The sequence below is a fragment of the Benincasa hispida genome, chromosome 5 (genome assembly GCF_009727055.1).
Source record: "Benincasa hispida cultivar B227 chromosome 5, ASM972705v1, whole genome shotgun sequence".
Taxonomy (NCBI): Eukaryota; Viridiplantae; Streptophyta; class Magnoliopsida; order Cucurbitales; family Cucurbitaceae; genus Benincasa; species Benincasa hispida.
The window spans coordinates 58976084-58985372 of record NC_052353.1 but is presented as its reverse complement, the minus strand read 5'-3'; positions in this window follow the sequence as shown (position 1 = coordinate 58985372).

Sequence of the window (9289 nt, the reverse complement as noted above, 5' to 3'; positions counted from 1 at the left end):
TTATTTTTATATATTAAATTAAAAATTAATAACTTAAGTTCAATTTATATAAAAAAAAATTTCTTTCCAAAATATTAAAAATAACTTTCAACCTTTTTTTTTAGGAATTTTTTGAAAAATTTACTTATCCAAAAAATAATGGAATCAAATAAAAGTAAAATAAATATATGTATATATAATTATATCATAAATAAAAAAATATAAAATTTAAAGTTAAAGATAAGTTCGAATTGATATGAGTTAGTCTAAATGAATATAAGAATTAGTTCAATCTATAAACTTTTCATTTATTTGAATTCAATTCAATCTAAATAAATTGATGATCCAATTTAAACTATACAGATCGGATTGGATTGATGTTTTGTCAGGATTTTTTTCACAGTTTTTTCATGTTTTATTTATTTTATTTTTTTTGTCTTCATCCTAAAAACCAAAAAAAAAAAAAACCAGAACTTATCTGGTACAAAGAGAAATAATTGGGAAAAGCAAAGTGGTAGGAAAAGAATTGTCTGAATCAAAAGTGAAACGTGGCGACATTCAGCAATGTGGCGCAGTTGTCTATGACAGCTGGCAGTATAGGCGACACGTGGATTTATTATGTGCGTTGATGTGTGAGCTTTATCCAAATTCAGTGTGGGGTTCGAACCCTAGTGGAAAATCCTACTCCACCCATACCATAATTGTCGTCTTATTTTCAAAAGAGAAATTTTATTGGTTTTTTTTAAAAAAATTTAATATTCTAATAGATAATCATGAGATTTTATTTCAAAATGAATGGTTAAAAGAGGAAAATTTTATGTATCTTTTTAAAGTCTGGGATTTTTTTAACTTTTCCTAATATAGGGTTATCATTATTTTTTGAAATTTTAGGTTGTCAGTTATTAAGGTATCGCTCGATAATTATTTAATTTTTTACTTTTAAATTTTTAAATTTAAACTTATAAACACATCATCCTGTCTCTAGATTTCTTAGCTTATTATCAAATTTATATCAATGCTTTAAAAAATGAAGACAATCTTTTAAAATTTTTCAAATTAGTTTTTGTTTTTGGAATTTAGCTAAGAATTCAATACTTTTACTTCAAAAAGATGAAAATCATTATAAGAAACTGAGAGGAAATAGACTTTATTAAAAAAAAATAATAATAATTACCGGATAGACTTAGGACGTGTTTGAAATACATTTTCAAGTATTTATTTTAAAAAATAAGTCATTTTAAAAAAAATTTGAGTGTTTGACAACCACTAAAAATAATTTTTCAAATGTATTTTAATAAAATTTTATCCAAAAGTATTTAAATAAAAATAAATTTTTTAAAAAAATATCAATCCAAAGAAGCCCTAAACTCTTAGAAAAATAACCATTTAGTCCTTATCAATGGACATAGCTTTGAGGATGTGCACTACCGTAGGGATTTTTATTTTTTGGCCATTCAACTATTAACAATCAAATGCCTTACAACTATTTTTCTAATCTAAAAAATATCCATTTTAATAACTCAAACTCTAAATGAATACCAAATCCAAACATAAATTCAAAAGTGATTAAATTGTATATTTGATTTCTATAATTTAAAATAAGTTAGAGTTTAATTCCTATAATTTTAAAAGTTAGAATAATTTAGTCCCTATAAATTGACAAAAACTTATACATGGTCCTATAATTTGATAAAATACTCATGAATAACCTTTAACGTTAGAATTATTTCTAAGGGTTTTACAATTACCCCAAGGACTAAATTTGAATGAATTTTACTATTTAACCTTCAAAAATCTATTTTACCAACCATTCTTGTATTTTTTTTTTTTTTTTCCTGAGAAACACATGTACTTGTCACTATACAATCAGCTTGTATGGGTAAAGTTGAGGGTCAATGTTGTCATTTCAGTGACCACATTATTGTTTTTGTGACCTTAAGGCCACCGCTCTCATGGTCACGAGTGCACCAATCGCACAAAATCCAAAATTCATTTTATTTTATTTAAAAATTTTCACAAAACTACTTCATTCACATTATAAATTTATCTTTATAAATATCAATGAACCCTACATTGGTATCAGTGGAGTCCAACTTCCTTTTTAAAAAGTATAGTGAAGCGACATACAAAAAAAAAATTCAAAAATAGAAAAATAAAAGAAATTATTTACACAAAATAACAAAATTTTAATCTTATTTAATAGAGACTAATAAAAATCTATCAATGTCTATCAATGTCTATCAATGATAGAAACTGTCAGAAGTCTATCATTGATAAACGTTGATAGAAGTCTATCAGTATCTATCGGTGTCTATCAGTATTTTTTTTACTATTTTTGTAAATAGTTTAACATTTTTTATATGTGAAAATTTTCCTACAATAAATATAGGGAGTATGAAAAAATTTCCACACCCTTCTAATATAGGAAATTTTTTCGAAATTTCTCGAGAAATTTTTAGTACAATGAGAGTACTATATTTTCTTTGTTTATATCAAAAAAATTATCTTCATAAATATTAGTAGACCCTACGTATATTAAAATTGAAAAAAAATTGGATGAATATTGTAGGTTTTATAAATAATTAGTGAAATATTATAGTTTTGAAAGTAATTAGAGAGATATGGTAGTTTTGAGATTTGACTTATACGATTTTTTTTTAATTGATGTAGGTCGAGGGTTGAAAACTCGACCTTACTTTGTCGAGTGTTCAAAAGTCGACCAATACATGGTCGAGTTTGGAACACTCGACCCTTTTGTCTTTTTCTTTTTTAATATTAATCTTTTACCTTCCCTAAACAAAGTATTTAATCCTTTACCTTTCCTAAGCAAGGTATCCTATGCAAATTTACCGTTCTATTTCTTAATAAGAAGAAAAATTTATCCTTGTATTTCTTAATTAACTCTAAAAGACATCATAGAAATGAATAAATTCTCAATCTTTTTTCTTCCATATTATAACTATTGTTCATAATTAAAAAAATAATAAAATGTAAATTAAAATGTTCGTATCAATACAACAATTTAATGTTTCTCATTCATTTAAAAATAATAATAAAAAAATCAACGTGTCTCACAAGGTGGACATCATCGATTTCAAGCTGGTTTTCGTCTCTGACTTTGAACTCTAGGTTGCTCTGGTTCCTTTTGATGTTGTTTTGGTGGCTATTGTATATCTGCAGACGCTACATAGTATAAATATTCGGTATGCTCTCCACAGCACACTTATGTCCATGCATGTATGAAGATGATGGATCGGCCACTGATTGATAATATCATAAACCAAAAGGTGGCATCATCATCATCGGACTGGCATAACCAGTCTGGCTATGTGTCTGCATCGTAGGAGGAAATTCTTCCACATTGTGGTCAACCTCATCGAACTCATCTTCTTCTACTCGAGCATGTCCCCTGCGCCTAGGAACTGGTGGAGGAGGGAGGAGTAATAGGTATATCGTACATATAATGTATCTCTTCTGTATAACTCCCGTTATTACTGCATATAGTAAGGACCTAATTTGGATCATTTGCAACATCACGAAAACGACTGTTGTTTGATCTCTGTGAATTATAAATAAAAAAAAAGAAGATAATATTTAAAATAAATTTATATTAAAAATAATCAAACAATATTTAATTATGTACCAGACGACCCACAACTGCTCCTGGACATATAACGTAGCGTTTTGTAATAATATTGTACTAATTTATGCAATTTTGAGTTGCATCTCTATCAAATTTCCCAATTGGATATCGCGTTGCAATAAACCTTGCATGATATTGTCATCGCACTACCAGATGTGGTTCTTAGGTCGATGTCATGCAGTACAGGTTCAGTATTGCATCATGATGGGATATCCTGTTGGAGACCAAATTGTCTTATCAACCTGTTAGGAAAATGCCACTCACAAATATGAAAACATATGAGAGAGCTTATCGTCCGCCATATGTATTGACCGTTTGTATAGAAATTGGGAAAAGTGTCAAAAACAACTTTGTAAGGCTCTCAAATAATCTAAAACATAAAATAATATATTGAAAATATTAAAGACTGGTACATTCAAAATATGTATAAAAAATTCAATTGGGTTCAGTATTCATGTACATAATCAGGTTGAAGTCGATCAAACATGTATCATATTGATTAACATGTGTAGTTGACTTAGTTACACAAAATTTGTCTCTCCATCTATATTATTAAATTAATATTTTATATTTTAAATTAACTATCATATAAAAATATTTGTTAAATTAAATTGAATTTAAACAACTTACCGAGAACCGTAGGCTCGTCCAATTAATTGATCAACATTGCAAACGAGAACATCAGATTCTTTGCTTGTTCATTAGGAATAGGGAATGACATAAACCTTACTGATGGTGGTAGATTAGGATGTCTATATATTATTTCTAACTGATTTGCTCTCATATCTACACCAAGTGACATCCCTACCATTTTAATGAATTGTTAAAAAACAACTCAAGTTCACATTTATGCTAAAACCCCATATGGCGGTTGGTCATAATCAACTCCATCATCACCATCAATCATATTACCATTTGTTAACAACGTAAATCCAAACATTTGCAAGCCATTTTCTAAAAAAAAAAAAAAAACAGACAGGCAATACATGACTATTTATTTTACTAATTATCAAACTTAAATACAAAAAAAAAAACAAAGATATTAGAAAATATTAAAAATAATGAAAAACTTTGAACATTCAAACTTAAATACTAAAATAATGAATATTATAAGAAATATATATATATATATATAATATTATATATATAATTTCACTCAAATTAGTAATTTTATATTAAATAAAAAAATACTGAACTTTTTAAATAAAAAATAATATTCAAAAAATAGAATATTATATATATATATAATATTAATATATAATATAATCTTACTAATCATACAAAATTAAATACAAACAAAAACAAACAAAAATATTTAAAAAATTATAAAAATTTACTTAGTCTGAACATCAAACTTTTTAAAAAACTAACAAAAAAAAACTTTGAACATCAAACTTAAATACTAAAACAATAGAATATTACAAGAAATATATAAATATTCTTGAATTCAACGTCTATTAAAAAATTAACATGATAGATCTACTAACATATCTACTAACATCAATATACTACTGATATTCAAAAACTACTAACTTCAATATATAAGGAACTAAAATGGTATATCTAACATAATATAAATATAAAAAAAGCATAAAAAACTAGTAATAAATAAAAAAAAAAATAAACTCACAAATTCAATAACGGTTTTATTTTTTTTTCTTCTCAAAGTGACAACGGTCCCTTTTTTCTTTGTTATTTGTTATCCAACAACAAAAACTATGAAAAAATAGAATATTATGAGAATATGCATCTATAACTTATTTTTAATTAAAAAAAAACTAGGAATTTAGTTGAGTGAACATTACCTCTTTTTGCTTTTTTGTTTCCCAGACAGGAATAAAAACTATATATAAAAAAATAGTATGAGATTAGGAACAAAATTTATAATTATTTTGAAAAAATAGAAATTTAGTATAATGAATGTACAAACCTCACAATTTGAAGGGCGAATGTGAGAAAGAAGAGGATTTAGTAACATTTTTTGGAAGAAGAATAATGAAAAAGGTGTGGGAGAAAGTAAATTTGTGAGAAGTTAAAGCCAGAAGAGAAGAAGAGAGAGATAGAGAGTAAGCAAAAGAGAGGCAGATGTGGCAGACGAGCGGCCATCGCTCACGGATTAGAAGCTGCTTAAAAGCGATCGACACGATTAGGAGATGTGACGAGATGACCAAGGTCAAGATTTCAAGTCTCGAGATGGGTAAACACATGGTAGTAGTTCAGTACATCGAATGTTGAAAATTCGATCTATAAATGTCAAATTTTCAACACTTGACCTCATTCTTAATTTTTCCTTTTTTTTTCATCCCTCAAACTTCTGAAAAAGCTGCTAAACTACCAAATATCTCTAAATAGTTTTAAAACTATCATATTTCACTAAATATTTCTTCAAATTATAATATTCAAATAAAACCTCCATTATAATTGACCCAATTTTTTCAAGCTGACGTGGCCATCTTCCTTTGTCCGTCATAACAGCCTCTGACCTGATTGGAAACCCCTTCCCTATACGACAGAAGTCTCAGAACAATTACACTCCAACGTCTTATCCTATAAATTAATTTTTTAGTAATTAATTTGTATTCAAGGGAACACATGTCTCATTAAATTTATTCATTTTAAAGTGTTCCATTACAAATATGACTAATGAAGAAAAATCTAGATGTCAACTATATGCACATAGGAGATATTTAAATTTCTAACTATATCTTAAACGGTTGAATTATATTTAAATTGATTAAATTATATGCAAACTAATTATTTCATAAGAAATAAGTAATTTGAGAAAAAAAAATCTAATTCTTCTATATGGTATTAAATTTTCGTTGATCATTTGATTTTCTACTGATATTTCACATTTTTATGAATTTAAAATTGACATAAGAGATGAATCAATATTTTATTATATCCTAAAAAAATCTATGAAACATAAAAAATAAGCAACAAAATAGTACAAATGTGCATATAACAGTAATAATAATTTATAACTAGTTTGAAAAGCGTAAAAATATTTTTTTAGTAAGTAAACTTTCTTTTTGAATTTTTTGTTTTTATTATTTTTTCAAATATCCATATTTCTTTCACGGAAAAAAATATTTAACACACATCATATGATTTGACCTAATGATAATAAAAAAAATATAGATCTTGATAAAAGTATTAAGAGACCGTTAGTTCAATTCATAATGACTACTTGTACTAAGATTTAATATTCTACGAATTTGTTTCAATACTAAATTTTTTTTTTGTTTCTCTTAACAAATTTTTTCAGCTCCTCACCATAAGTTTTATGTTAAAAACATGTTTATATCGAAAAAAGACTTTGAAATTTGAATCTAAAGAAGAGTATGAAAAAGTGGAGTTCAATTTTAAAATAAAATATTGCAATGTAGGATATTAAACAAATTAAAAACGTTTTACAGGTGGCCATGACAATACACAATTAAAAAAATGATATGGAATTAATTTATCATGTCAACTTTATCATTCAATTGTGCGTTCAAAGCTTCTAATTACGTTTAGTATAAAACAAAGTATAATAATACCTACATAATAGAATAATTAACATTTGAATGATTCATAGTCTTATAAGACTATTATTATTTAGTACATATAATAAAATAACAACAACAGATATATATCTTCTACTTATTTATTTTTTAATAACTTTGTATTATTCATTAATTAAAAAAAAATGGAAACCGGTGCAAAAGCCCATTGGAAAAGACCAACCAAAAAATTAGTGGGATGATAGAATAGTACTTTATATTAAAAGGAAAAAAAAAAAAAAAAAACTTTCGAATAACATCTCAAACTAGTTGTTAGGACTAGGAGACAAACTCAGGCTCCCTCCATGGGCCAACCATAAGGGGACACGTGTTTAGGATCTAATCTGAAATACTCCTAAAGATGATAGTTGGTTCGATTTTGTTGGTTTTGGAGTCAACCAATAGTTTTATGGATCCAAACTATTGTCCAATAGATTGGTTTTTATTTTCGTTTGTTTTATTAACAATTTGGTGTTTGAATTTTCTTCCCACCATTTATTTTTATTTCCACTTTTGTTTTGAAATGGTTTATTTTTCTAATTTTAAATTAAAATTAAGTCTTTCTTTTTATAGACATAAATTTGATATTTTTTTCTTTGTATTTTTTTTTTAATAAAAAATATACAAGCGCCATATAATTGGTCTTTTTTTTTAAAGAAAAAAAAAATATATATATACTATAATAATTAAAATACTAATTAAAAGACACCTAATGTTAGAGTTCATTTTTAATGTTATATATACCCTTGGTTTGGTCCGGTTTTGATTGATTTTTCAAATAAAAAATCGATTCGAATCTATACTTTTTTTTTTCTTTTTCCAAATACAAATTAATATGTCCAATTTTATACTAAAAAATCAAACCAAACTATTGTACTGGTATGAATTGGTTTGGTTTTGTTTGGTATGATTTTCCCTTTGTTGTTGCACTCCTACTTTGACGAATGCAAGTTCTTGTTGAAACCGACCCAATCAAGTATGAGCTCGACCATTGGACTAAGCTTGAAATGAAACAACCCGATGCAAAACCTGCTACTACTAGGTATGGACCATTAGATATAGGATGAAAGCTCTTACATTCTCTTCTTACTTTAAAAGGCGATCAATGTTTTTCTTCAAGGTAATGCATTTTTTAATTAAGCTCAGCTCAACACTAATTTTGAGATAGTATTAATTGACTAAGCTTGAAACGAAACAACCCGATGCAAAACCTACTACTACTAGGTATGAACCATTAGATACAGGATGAAAACTCTTACATTCTCTTCTTACTTTAAAAGGCGATCAATGTTTTTCTTCAAGGTAATGCATTTTTTAATTAAGCTCAACTCAACACTAATTTTGATATAGTATTAATTGACGTAAACTTTTGAATATACATGGCCGACCAAACTAATGGAAGGTTATGTCACAATTGGTCCTTCAAATGACCAACTAATGCTCACTTCATACACCACGTTAACTAGTTGTCTTGTTAAGACCAGCACGTTGACATAGTAATTATATAAAGAAAAGATTTCCATGAAAGAAAATAATCTAATTTAGCTAGCACCAAAACAAGTTAGCTCAATTGAGATAGTGTTTTGTACTATCTATTGGATTTATTTCACTTTTTTTTTTTTTTTTTTTTTTTTAAACATATTAAGTTTGAGAATGAGATACATGAGTTATAGGGTCCTTGGTACATTGTCGGACTCATGAGAGATATTTAGAATTTCCTTATCGAACTCAACCCCAAATGGTGTACTAAGTATGGACTTAGTAAAAAGTAGTGTATTGAATGAGGAGATGAGAAGAAAGTCACTGGGTTGTTCTTCACAATCAGATGTTCTTGTTATTGAAAGAAGGGGGAGGAGTAAGAGTAAAGGTCCAACAGATAAAGACAGCAGCAAAAGTAAGAGTGGTCGGTTTGCAAATGTTGAGTGTTATTATTGTCATGTGAAAGGACATATAAAGAAGCATTGTCGAAAATTTAAAAGGGATAATAAAAGATAAAGGCAAGAAAAAGAAGAATGACGATAACAATGATGCAGCCATAATTACTGTAGTCATTGAAGATATTTACATCTTATTCGATCGTGATGTTATGAATCTTGCTACACAATAGAGCAGTTGGGTGATT